Raw genomic sequence first — 13,040 nt, 5'->3', positions numbered from 1 at the left:
CATGCAGGGAGCCCGATGTGGGACTGGATCCTGGGACTCCAGGATCCTGCCCTAGGCCAAAGGCAGGCGCTTAACCGCTGAGCCACCCAGGCGTCCCAGATTATGATGTATATGTATGTGTATTTATATTGAAGCATTTGAATTTTCAACACAGCCCAGTCCTTTTTCCATTCCTAGTCCTTTAAGTGAAACTAATAACCCTCTTTCACAGGAATTAGTATCCAGGTACTCCATTCTTTCTTAGCCTCAGAATATGTATCTTCTCTTTCCCATCTCTACATTTCTTTCATTTCTATACTCCATAGCTTTAATTCCAATTCTAACACAAACCCTTCATTTGTTCCTGGTAACATCACAATTACCACAATTCTTTGGGGAAACGAGATAGCTGTTATATCAGCAAAATTCTATTATATCAGAATAATAAAGTATTCGTAGTCTTGAGCTGGTAATTGCAGTGCTAGGATTTTATTCTAAGAAAATACTTCAAATAAGGAAAGTAGGTAAAGGCACAAAATATTAATAGTATTGATATATACTGTCTAAAAAATATAAATATCCAACAATAAAGTAAGGGTTAAGCAAATTATTACTTCTCCATTCAGTAGGCTATTAGACACTTTTCACAATAGCTTCTTTTAAAATTTATAGAAAGATGTTTTAAGATTGTTTTTCAGGGCAGCCCAGGTGCCTCAGTGGTTTAGCGCCACCTTCAGCCCAGGGTGTGGCCCCCCGGGGTCCCAGGATCGAGTCCCATGTCCGGCTCCCTGCGTGGAGCCTGCTTCTTCCTCTGCCTGTGTCTCTGCCTCTCTCTCTCTTTCTGTGTCTCTCATGAATAAATAAAATCTTTAAAAAATAAATAAAATAATGTTAAAAAATGTTTTTTCAAAAAAGGAAAAATAAATGGAAGAAGAGAAAAACTGATGTGATTAGTGTATATTTCTGAAGCATTTATATTTTCTGTGTAATAATAACTGACATTTATTGAGCATTTAACTGGTTTCAGATACAATACGAAAGCAATATTATAGAAGTGGTATTGAGTAGTTGGTAAGAAAAGTGCTCTAGAGTCAAATCCTAGCTCCATCACTTACCAGTATGTGACGTTGGAAAGGAAATGGGAGATAAAAACCATATCTCCATTAAATCATTAAATCCATATAAAGTGCCTGTCACATAGTAAGCCTTCATTAAGTGTTTTTGTTACTAGACATTTTACAAATGCATTTCATCTTCACACCCTGATAACTTTATAAGATAGTATTTTCATTTCACATAAATGAAAATTGAAGCTCAGAATGTTTGAATATCTAGGTTAAGTAATTTGCCAAAGTCACACAGCTTATAAGTAGTAGAGTTTTGATTGAGAACTCTGGCATCACTTCCACTTCTGGCTCTGAAGGAATAGATTGCTGCAGACTAATACTTTTGCTGTGAATAACATGAAAAGGCAGATAATATCCAAAAAAAAAAAGAAGAAGAAGAAAAGAATTCTGAGGGTATCAGAGACATACTGAAAGAGCCAGAACTTAAGAAACCAAAATTATGGAGCCCAGGCAACTTTAAAGAAGTGGGCTTATGTTCTATGCTTCTCCTTTCCCCTCTAGGAATTTGCTTAATTCATAGGACAATAGAAGAAGTTACAGAACTTAGCAGAGGATTTCTGCTAGAAGCAGAGGAGCCAGTGTAGAGTTGGTACATAAAAATTGGGGTTTAGGGACGCCTTGGAGGCTCAGTGGTTGAGCGCCTGCCTTTGGCCCAGGGCATGATCCTGGGGTCCCAGGATTGAGTCCCACATGGGGCTCCCTGCATGGAGCCTGCTTCTCCCTCTGCCTGTGTCTCTGCCTCTCTCTTTCTGTGTCTCTCATGAATAAATAAATAAAATCTATTTTTAAAAATTGGGGTTTAGGGATTCCCCAGGTGGCCAATGCTTAGGAGCCAAAATCCTAAAAGAGAAGGTTAGGCACCAAGAAATGATTTTTTAAATTTATTTGCCCCTCAAGGTATTTGCTGCACAGAGTCAAAGGCTAAGAAGCTAAGCAGAAAACCCCTGAAAAGCAGAGTGAAATTTTTGTCTATCTCATGATGTTAAGAAGCAAAAGATAAAATTCAGGTCCCTCCAAGGAGGAAAGGACCAATAAATATCCCAGACTTTCAAGTGGGATTGGATGCAACCTAGAGACAGAGAGCCTTACAAAAATTACCACCTAACTTCAAATCAGCTCAGTTTCTGATTAAAATAAGATGATCTGGGGCAGCCCCAGTGGCTCCACGGTTTAGCGCCACCTTCAGCCCAGGGCCTGGTCCTGGGGACCCTGAGATCGAGTCCCATGTCGGGCTCCCTGCATGGAGCCTGCTTCTCCCTCTGCCTGTGTCTCTGCCTGCCTCTCTCTCTCTCTCTCTCTCTCTCTCTCTCATGAATAAATAAATAAAATCTTAAAAAATTTTTAAATAAGATGATCTGTCTATTGTTTCATTCCAGAGAAGAGAGTGATTTCTCTTTGAAGGAAGTAGTATCATCCAAAGCTTCTATAATTTTTCATGTATCAGATCTACCTTGCTACCAAATATTACCAGACATATGAAAATAATAGAATTGAGAGAAAATATAGACAATGGGAACAGATAAAGTAATACAGATATTGGAGTTATCAGACGCAGATTGTGACTAATATGTTTGGGTTTTTTAAAGATATTTATATATTCATGAGAGACACAGAGGCAGAGACACAGGCAGAAGGAGAAGCAGGTACCTCTCAGGGAGCCCGATGCAGGGCTTGATCCCCGGACCCAGGATCACCCCCTGAGCCAAAGGTAGACACTCAACCACTGAGCCACCCAGGCATCCCTGTGACTAATATGTTTTTAAAAATAGATGCTAGAGTAGAAAATGTCACTAGAGAAGTACAATTTATTTTAAAAATCATTTGGAAGTTCTAGAAACCAAAAAATAAAATGATTGAAACTAAGAACTATTAATAGGATTTAACAAGCCAGAAGAGGTGAATTGGAAGATAGAGCCTTAGAGAATATCTGATTGAAGCATGGAAAAGAAAAAGGATGAAAATATAATAAAAAGTATAAAAGAAATGTGGGAGGCTGGATAATGGCCCCTGAAAGATGTCCATATCCTAATCCCAGAACCTGTGCATGCATTACCCCACATAGCAAAAAAGAACTAAATTAGGAATCTTGAGGTAAGATTATCCTGGATTCTCTGTATATGTCCTGTGTAATCAGAAGGGTCTTAAGTAGGAGGCAAGAAGATAAGAGATATAGAAAAAAGATATACAGAAGCAGGTGAGAGAGAAGAGAAGATGCTACACTCTTGGCCTTGAAGATGGAGGAAGGGGCCGTAAACCAGGGAATGGAGGCAGCACCTAGAAGCTGGAAAAGGCAAGAAAATGGATTCTCCCCTAGAGCCTCCAGATGAATCTAACTCTTTGGAACCATTTTAGACTTCTAGTATTCAGACTATAAGAAAATAAATTTTTATTACTCTAAGCTAATAGTTCTGTGGTAATTTGTTATAGCAGCAATATGAAAATGGGAAATAATGAAAAAGTCTGATACATTTGTTACTGGAGTCCCAGAAAAGAAGAGAGAAAATTAGAGGAAGCAATGTTTGAAGAGATAATGTGTTATGACTAATTATTAACCTTTGGTAGGCAGAGCTCTGGGGGTCAGGTGGTGAAGCACATCAATAAAAGACTATAAGGAAATTGAAATAGAAAAATTGAAAAATTGAAAGAGAAAAATAGAAAAATTATTTCTCACAGGTCCTAGAGGAAGTACACCTTGTACACCTTGAGGGACCATACAGGAAGATCAAGGCAGGGTGCAGATAAAGAGAGCCACAGGACCTGGGGCATATGCCTTTATGAGGCTCCATGGGTGGAGTGCTTTGCAGTTCCTAGGCTAAGACTTGACTGGTCAGTTGAAACCAACAGAACAGAATTTGGTAAGCTCCAAGGGGATCTTAACCTAGGCAGTACACAAGGGGAAGGTCCTTTGAGGCAGGAGAGACTGTTATCACAAAGGCTGTTCGGGAAGTCATACCAGGAACTTAATTTAAGTGTGACTTAAATTATGGGTGACTCTGCAGGCTCTTATCTAAGGCATCTGCTTTGATGAAGGGTGAATCAGTTTAAGCTCCCCTCACCCGCCTGGACTGCTTGACCAAACAAAATGGACACCAAGGCAGCAATACCATGGAGTAGCTTTGCTAAACTTTTGACATAATGACAGAATTTTCCAAGACAGATGAAAGACCTCAAGCCATGGATTTCAGAAGTATTATAAACCCCAAGCAGACTAAATGCAAGGAATGAATGAATACATACATACACACATACAAGGAATGCCAAACTTAGGCACTTTGTAGTAAAACTGCTAAAATTAGCTGGAGAATTAAAGACCCTTCATATTCAAAGAAACAATAAGACTGACATCTGACTTCTCTCTCTTTTTTTTTTTTTAGTTTTTTTAAATTTATTTTATTTATTTATTTATTTTTTTGACATCTGACTTCTCAACAGAAATAATGGAGGTCAAAAAACAAAGGAATATTGTTCCATTGTTCCATTGTTCCATTGTTCACTGCTGCCTTCACCCAGGGTGTGGTCCTGGAGACCCAGGATCAAGTTGCACCTCTGGCTCCCTGCATGGAGCCTGCTAATCCCTCTCCTTGTGTCTCTGCCTCTCTCTCTGTGTGTCTCTCATGAATAAATAAAATCTTTTTTTTAATGGAATATAATATTTAAAGTCCTTAAAGAAAATAACTGTCAATCTAAAATTCAATTCCCAATGAAAATGTTCTGAAGTACATGAGATGTAAAGAGATTACCAAAAAAATAACTAAAACAACATAGTGCATACAGACCCTCATTAAAAGAAAAAAGCAGAAACACCTACAGGTAATTTTTCAAGTAGAAGAAAAATGGTCCTAGATGGAAACTTGAAGGTTCAAGAAAGAAATGAAGAGCAACACAAAGGATAAAAACACAGATACAGCTATATTAATATTAACTATATAAAAACAACAATAATGTCTTTTGGGGTTTTAAATATATATACAAAATCAAAATGTATGATAATTGTAGCACAAAAGGTGGAATCAGTGTAAATGGAAATAAAATGTACTAAGCTCTTAGCATTGTGTGGGAAGTAGAATTACTAATGTTTTATTAGACTAAAGTCAATGATGTATGTTGTAATCTCTAATGTAACCAATAAAAGAACAGTAAGTGAATGTATACCTAGGAGAAAAACTGAATGAAAAACCACTAGATTAATCCAAAAGAAGGAAAGAAAAGAGAAAGACATATAACAGACGAGACATATAGAAACAATAACATAATAGGTAGAAACCAAATTATACTTAAAGACTGCTTAAGAGACAGTAAATGTCAGATTGTTTTTAGTCTAACTACATACTGGTTATGAAAAATGCAACATAAATGTAAAGACTCAGAAAGATTGAAAGTATATGTAATGGAAAATATCATACAAACACTAAACAAAAATATGTATTATATTAATAGCAATACACAGTAGACTTCAATACAAGAAGAATAATTAGAAATAAGAATATTTTGTAATTCTAAAAGGGTCTTTTTTTTTAAGATTTTCTTTTTTTTTTTTTTTTTTAAGTAATCTACACCCAATATGGGGTTCAAATCCACAACCCAAAGATCAAAAGTCACATTCCACTGACTGAGCCAGCCAGACACCCCCAAATGATCATTCTATCAGGAAAATGTAAGAACTGTAAGTTTGTATGTATCTAGTAATACAGCTTCAAAAATGTTTTTTCAAGTTCACAAGGACCCTTTACCAAAATGGATCATATGATGGGCCACAGAGAAAGTCTTAACAAATTTAATCCAGGATATGTTTATCTGACCATAATAGAGTTAAGTAAGAAATGGATTATAAAAGAGTACCTAGCAAACTCCTCCCAAAATACATTTCCAAATAACCCATCGGATCAGAAAGAAAGCACTGTAGAATTAGAACACATTTGCAACAGAATGATAATGAAAGTACAGTATATTAAAATATATGTTAAAAAAAAAATATATATATATAGAGAGAGAGAGAGGGATCCCTGGGTGGCACAATGGTTTAGCGCCTGCTTTTGGCCCAGGGTATGATCCTGGAGTCCCGGGATCGAGTCCCACGTCAGGCTCCCTGCATGGAGCCTGCTTCTCCCTCTGCCTGTGTCTCTGCCTCTCTCTGTGTGTCTTTCATGAATAAATAAATAAAATCTTTATTTATAAATAAATAAAGTATATGTGAACCTACTAAAGCTATATAGGATGGGAAATTTATAGCTATAAATATATTAGAAAAGAAAAAAGTCAAAAATCAATGATAAATATCCATCTCAAGAAATTAGGAGAACAGCAAACCCAAAGTAGAAGAAAGGAAATTATAAAATAAAAATTAGTGAAATTGAAGCCAAATGTACAATTGGAAGTATCAACAAATCCAGAAGTTCATTCTTTGAAAAAATCAGTAAGATGCATAAACCTCTAGCAATACAGATCAGGATAAAAGAGAACACAATACTAGGAATGAAAAGAAGACATTTCTCCACAGATTCTACAGATGTTAAAATGTTAAGAAAATATTATGAACAACTTTATGCAAGCAAATCTTAAATTTCAGGTGAAATGGTAAACATACTTTACCAATATTGGCATATGAAGTAATAGAATTTTTAAATACCGCTTTTACCTGTTAAGAGACATTGAATCCATTATTTAAATGTTGTCACCAAAAACAACATACCTAGATGACCTGATTGATGAATCTTTTTTTTTTTTTTTAAGATTATATTTATTTATTTATTTATTTGAAAAAAGGAGAAGCATACTCCCTGCTAAGCAGGGAGCCCGACTTGGTGCTCTTTCCCAGGACCCTGGGGTCATGACCTGAGCCAAAGGCAGATGCTTAACCAACCAAGCCACCCAAGCACGCACTGGTGCTTACAGCGTTTAAAGAAGTAGCCCTAATCTTAACTCAAGTTCTTCCATAGAATTTCTGAAATGAGCAAAGCCTTGATGCCAAAACCCAACCATCATATTTTGAGAGAAGATATTTACAGGCCAGTCTTGTTGATTAACATAAATGTATTATTTGGGAATGTAAAACATCTAAAAGAATCTACAAATTATTATAATTAATACATGAATTTAACAAGACTAAAGATCAAGAGTCAGCCACCAGATTCTCCTCCAGGCTGCCACTCTAAGACCTTAGCCAAATCTAGGAATTTGGTTCTATTAGCTTGGCCAAATCCTGACTCTCAAACTTCTCCACATATAAAATGGGATTATAATGCCAATCATCTTTACCTAAAGAGTCTTTTGAAAAAAATGAAATAAAATAATAACATGTGAGGGATGCCTGGGTGGCTCAGTGAGTTTTAGCAGCTGCCTTTGGCCCAGGTCATGATCACAGGGTCCTGGGACTGAGCCCCTACATTGGGCTCCCTGCTCAGCAGGGAATCTGCTTCTCCCTCTATGCAAGGTCAAAATGCAAAATTAATTTGTATAAAGCAACCATAAGTTAGAAAATGAAATTTATGAAAACAATACCATTTATAACGGAATCCAAAAAAATCACACAAGTCTTGCAAGACCTTTCAACAGAAAACTAACAGAAATTAAGAGCTAATAATCTAGTCAGATTGGGAAACTCAATACTATGAAGGTTGACTTCTTCCCAAATTGGTCTATAGATTAAATAGAATCCTAATAAAATGTCAAATTAGTTTTAACATCCACATGGACATGAAAAGGACTAAGAGTAGTCAAGACAATCTTAACAAAACTGGAGGACTTTCATTGCCAGGTAGCAGGATCTATTAAAAAGCTGCAGTAATTAGCGTCATATTCACACAAGGATAGATAAATGGATATATGGAACAGAATAAAGAGCCCAGAAACAGTCTAACACATATGTGTTTACTTGATTTACAACAGCAAAGGTACTGCAGCACAGTAGAGAAAGAACAGATTTTTCAGTGAATAGTGCTAGGTCATGAGAAGAGGAAAAAAATGAGTCTTGATTCCTACCTCACAAGAATCACTTCCAGTTAGATCATAGATCTAAATGTTAAAGATAAAACTTTACGGAAAAGACACCTTCAATTGGAAAAGGTGAGGATCCAAAAAGGAAGAAGATTGCTAAACTGGACTTTTATTAAAATCAAGAACTTATGTTCATCCAAAGACATATGTATCTAATTATCGTTAGTCCTTGAATAAATTCAAATCAAAACCACAGTGAGATAGCACTACATACCCTAAGAAATAACTGAGATTTTAAAAGACTGACAATATCAAGTATGTTGTCGTGGAACAACTGAAAACTTATATGCTACTGGTAGGCGTGTATGCAAATCGTTAAAAGTATTTTGAAAATCCGTTTGGCTGTATATTCTAAAAGCGAACGTGTATACCCTCTAACCTAGCTATTCTGGGGTGTACGGCCCACAGAAATCTATACATATGTTCACCAAAAGATAAGAAAGAACAAGAGTATTCATAGTAGAATTATTAGTAGCCTTAACATCCATCAAAGTAGAAAGGGTGAGTAAATTCTATTAACAACATGGATGATCATCAAGCATAATACTGAGCAAAAGAAGCCAGACACCAATGAGTATGTAGTATATGGATAAAGTTTGAAAACAAGCAAAACAAATTTATGATGTGAGAAATCACACCAGTGACTTTCATGGGGATAGTGAATGGAAGGGAGAAAGTCATACTTTTTCACAAGCTACGGACTTATAATTTGTATATTTTTTTTTTCTAATTGAGTTTACTGAACCTCCTCCAAATTACTTTAAAGGCTATTTTTCTAGATACCCCCTGCCACAAACCATGTAGATGATATGCTTATCTACAACTACCACTCCATCAGAAGCATCTTGCCAGATCAACTGATAACTTCCATGTTGCCAAAAAATGGACATCTTTCACATTCTCGTTTAATCTCTCAGCAACATTTGGATTTATTTCTTCAAATACCCTTTGACACCACTCACTCCTGCTTTTCTGGCGGCCTCTGTTCACGTCTTCTCAGTATCATAAGATTCTTAGGGTTTGCAAACTCCTGTTCATCTATTGAATTCCTCAGGACTCAATCCTCTTTCCTTACTCTCCCATCTCTCCCCAGGATATCTCTTACATTCTTGACTTAAAATACCAGCCACCATATGTGCTAAAAATCCCTAAATTTCTATCACCAGCCCAGACTTCTGAGCTCTAGGGTCTGGTATTCAGCTTCCAACTTGATATTTGTCTCAAAGGCATCTTAATGAACATATTCAATCTTAAGCTGTTGCTCTTTCTCTATTTCCCCATCATCTTTGGGCTTCGTGACCTCTATAAATATTTACTAACTTCCGAATTAGACGTCTTTAATCACTCTAGAGACCTCTCATTACCTTACACATGTCACATGGCACAGGCACACACACACACACACACACACTCATCCAGACCACTACCAGATTCTATCAGTCCTGCTTCCTGAATACATCTTGGATCACTCTCTGCTATATCTCTACCCCACTATGCTATTTCAAGCCACCATCTTGCTGTGGTGGACTAGCTGTAGCTTCTCAACTGGTCCTTCTGGATCCATTCTTACTATTCATCACTCCATTCTTCACACAGAAGTTAGAATCCTTCAAAAGCATAAATATATCGTGCCTTAAAAAATTCTTCAAAGATTTGTTCTCCGACTTTGGAGAAAACTCAAACCTTTAATGTGTCCCCATGTCTCTGCAGGATGTAGCTCTTGCCTACCTCTTTATTGCTCTCCTGACCATTTTCTACAGCCCGCCCTAGCCTTCTCTCACTTCCTCTGAAGCACCAAGTTATTTCTCACCTCAAGGCCTGATAAGCTAGTTATTCAGCATGGAATGTACCTATTTAACATTCAACTCACTTCTTAGAGAAGTGCCCTGTCATTTTTTTTTTTTAAGACTTTATTCATGAGAGACACAGAGAGGCAGAAACAGAGGCAGAGGGAGATGCAGGCTCGCTGCAAAGAGCCTGATGTGGGACTCGATCCTGGGACTCCGGATCACACCCTGAGCCCAAGGCACAAGCTCAACCGCTGAGCCACCCAGGCATCCCAAGAAGTGCCCTATCTAAATGACAACTCCCACTGTCGTTCTATAGTGCCTTGTTTTCCTTCGTAGAATTTATTGATTTTAAATTTTGTTTATTGGTATATTTGCTTGATGTCTTTCACCTCAAATCATAACTTTCATGACAACAGCGACTGTTTTGCTCCCTGTTATAGTTCTGGTATCTTAACTAAATGCCTATTTTATGTTTAGTAAATATATGGTAAATGAGACAAGATAGCGTGCCACCTAAGGTAAATTATAGGTCAGGAACCATTTCATATGTGTGCCTATGCCCTGGGAGCATGAAGGGGTTATTTGTTTCCTCGGGTTTAGTCTTTTATTTCTTCAGAATTGCTCTCTGAGAAAGGCACCACATAATCATTGTAATGCCTGGAGACCATTTTTGATGATAAGTCAGCCTTCTCAGTGATGTATAGTTTGTATGCTAAGCTGAACTGTCACTTTTGGGCAAATTTTATTTAAGCCCCCAAAGAAGAATACACCTACCCACATTTCTTAGATTGAAGCTCTAAAAAACTAGAGACAGGATGTTCTCAGTGGCAATCTTGGCTAAGTAATTTGTCGTCTTTTCTAGAACTTCCTTTTTTTTTTTTTTTTTTTTTTTTTTAATAGGGCACTAAGAAGGATGGACAGGTGGTCTAATTGCATTTGCTTACTACTGAGATTGACAGTATTGTTTGTGTAAAGATTATAAGCTATTTCAGTCACATAGGTATGCCACCACAATAAGTATATGACATCCCTTTTAATCACAACAGGCAAAAATAACATTTCATAACACTAATGTCTTCATATATGTTTCATAAACAGTACAGAGTTATGATCTGATATTACAAAATATTCTACGTTTTCTTAAGAGCTTGTATTTTTCTTAATCTTAGACTGAGTTTTTAATTAAAATTTTAATTTTTTTAAGTTAATTTCAGTAAAATGAGATGTTTCATTGTATGTTTGGTAGAAAATGGTAAGTCCAACAACTTGAAACAGTTTTTAGGTCAATAGCATGAACATTTAAAAATGCCTGTTTAGTACCAACTTTAGACTAAGTAAATTTCAAGAGGAACAATTTTAGGGATTCATCATATTTCTTAATGTATAGTAAATGAGACATTCTTAATTTCTGAAGTCTAGATACCATGCCTAGAATTCTCTGATAAATTGAAAAAACATGCCAGATGTTTTTTGTAAATATAAGCAGATTCAGGGCTGTGGTGGGGAAGGGGAGTAAAACAAGAATGAGAATTTTGAATGCTTTTGAAAAGCCAAGTTTCTAACAGCATCACCATCAACATCATCATTATTCTACCTTTAGCAAAATTGTTAATTCTCTCTTGGTGAAATAATTTTTAAAGCTTCATCTATTTATTGATATTTGCATATTTACCAGACATTCATAGCTATTTTCGTATCAATGAAATTAGGGCTCATAGAAGTTTTAAAATGTCTGCTCTTGAGTATGACTAAATACGTTTCTGAATTTCATAATCCTCTGGTTGCTACTGCTGGCTTTTTCAGATTTTTAAAATGTAGATCACTGACTTTAGAGCTAGTGATATGATATATTAAAAGAATATTTCATTTCTTTTTGTAGTACTATAGCAATATACAAATATGGTACACTATGGTTATAGAGGAGGTGGGGAGATTTAAGTAGAGGGAACTCTGCCGGATGTAAAAACACTCTTTTCAAGCTAATTACCAGTTTAAGGAGTATATTAAATAAACATAATGGTTTTTATGTTTATTTCAAAAAAAGGGGAAAGAGCAGCTTTATTTTGCCAGAAAGACAATGTCAGCTGCTAGCCATTTATTTCCTTGCAAAACAAACTACTTGCAAAATTCTAATTGGCAGATTTCTTCTCCCTGGCGTTTTAATTAAAATCTTTCTCCAGCAGTACATGATACTGAGGATAGTATACAGATTGATTTATTGTACCAAGAAAGACTTGGGCAAGTATATCTTTCTAGCTTTCAACCATTCCTGATTATGTGTCTTTTCTGATTTGTTCAGCACTATCATTGGTAAGGAGTAGAGTAGATATATTATTTACAGCCTTTCCCTTATATCCCTATGTCACTGTTTCTAGAGTTTATTTCTGCAAAAGACTTAATATTTTGGGGGGGGATAAGTAAAGCCTTGCCACACTAGAAATTACAGCTCAGTTTTTGTGTGTCTGTCCTGTAATAAAATAATTCTGGTGCATGGGATTGGAATTGATTTCTATCTGCATCCTGTTTTAGAGTGTTACCCTACAGGTGAGTGTTGCTGCTCCAGTGGGACTGGGTGGAAGACTAAGGATGAATTGGTGTGATTGCATCCTTCTTATTAAAAAGTAGAAAATGCTTAGCCAATGATACAGCAACCATATTTGTATCAAGGACACTCTCCTGTTATCAGTTGATCATCTGATGAAAGGCTTGAGTTCAAAGATTTGAAATTCAAAATGCTGTTTTTCAAATACATTAAATGGATTTAAGTTTAGCGGTGCATCATTTTATGAGTATAGTAAAATGATTGTGAGAGCTTCTTTCCTCCTAAACACCACACTGTTATTTACATCCTTCTCTTTTTCTTTCTTTCTTTTTGTTTTTTTTTTGTTTTGTTTTGTTTTTTTGTTTTGTTTAATTTGAAGCTGTGCCCTCTTAGAAGGTAGGAAAAGCATGTGTTTAACCTGGTATATTTAACTGTTAGCTGGGATTTTCATGTTTATTGTTCAGTACTTAGTAAATATGCATACTAAAAAAATATATCATAGCTACAGATCTGAACTTACTTTGCTATGACCTATAATAGTCTGCTCTACACTCTGCTCTTTGTCTTTCAATGAAAATCACATCACCCAGAACTTATAACCTACTTTAC

The 13,040-nt window shown here is 36.1% G+C and overlaps 1 protein-coding gene across 3 annotated transcripts in view; it reads left to right on the top strand.

Annotated features, from left to right (window-relative positions):
- The window catches only part of HMG20A (high mobility group 20A), a 77,561-nt gene that overhangs the window by 10,362 nt on the left and 54,159 nt on the right, over positions 1-13,040 (top strand). The window lies entirely within an intron of this gene.

Source organism: Canis aureus, chromosome 32 (assembly GCF_053574225.1).
Source record: "Canis aureus isolate CA01 chromosome 32, VMU_Caureus_v.1.0, whole genome shotgun sequence".
Classification (NCBI taxonomy): Eukaryota; Metazoa; Chordata; class Mammalia; order Carnivora; family Canidae; genus Canis; species Canis aureus.
The sequence above is the reverse complement of the archived record's forward strand: the minus strand, read 5'-3'. Positions and strand labels throughout refer to the sequence as shown.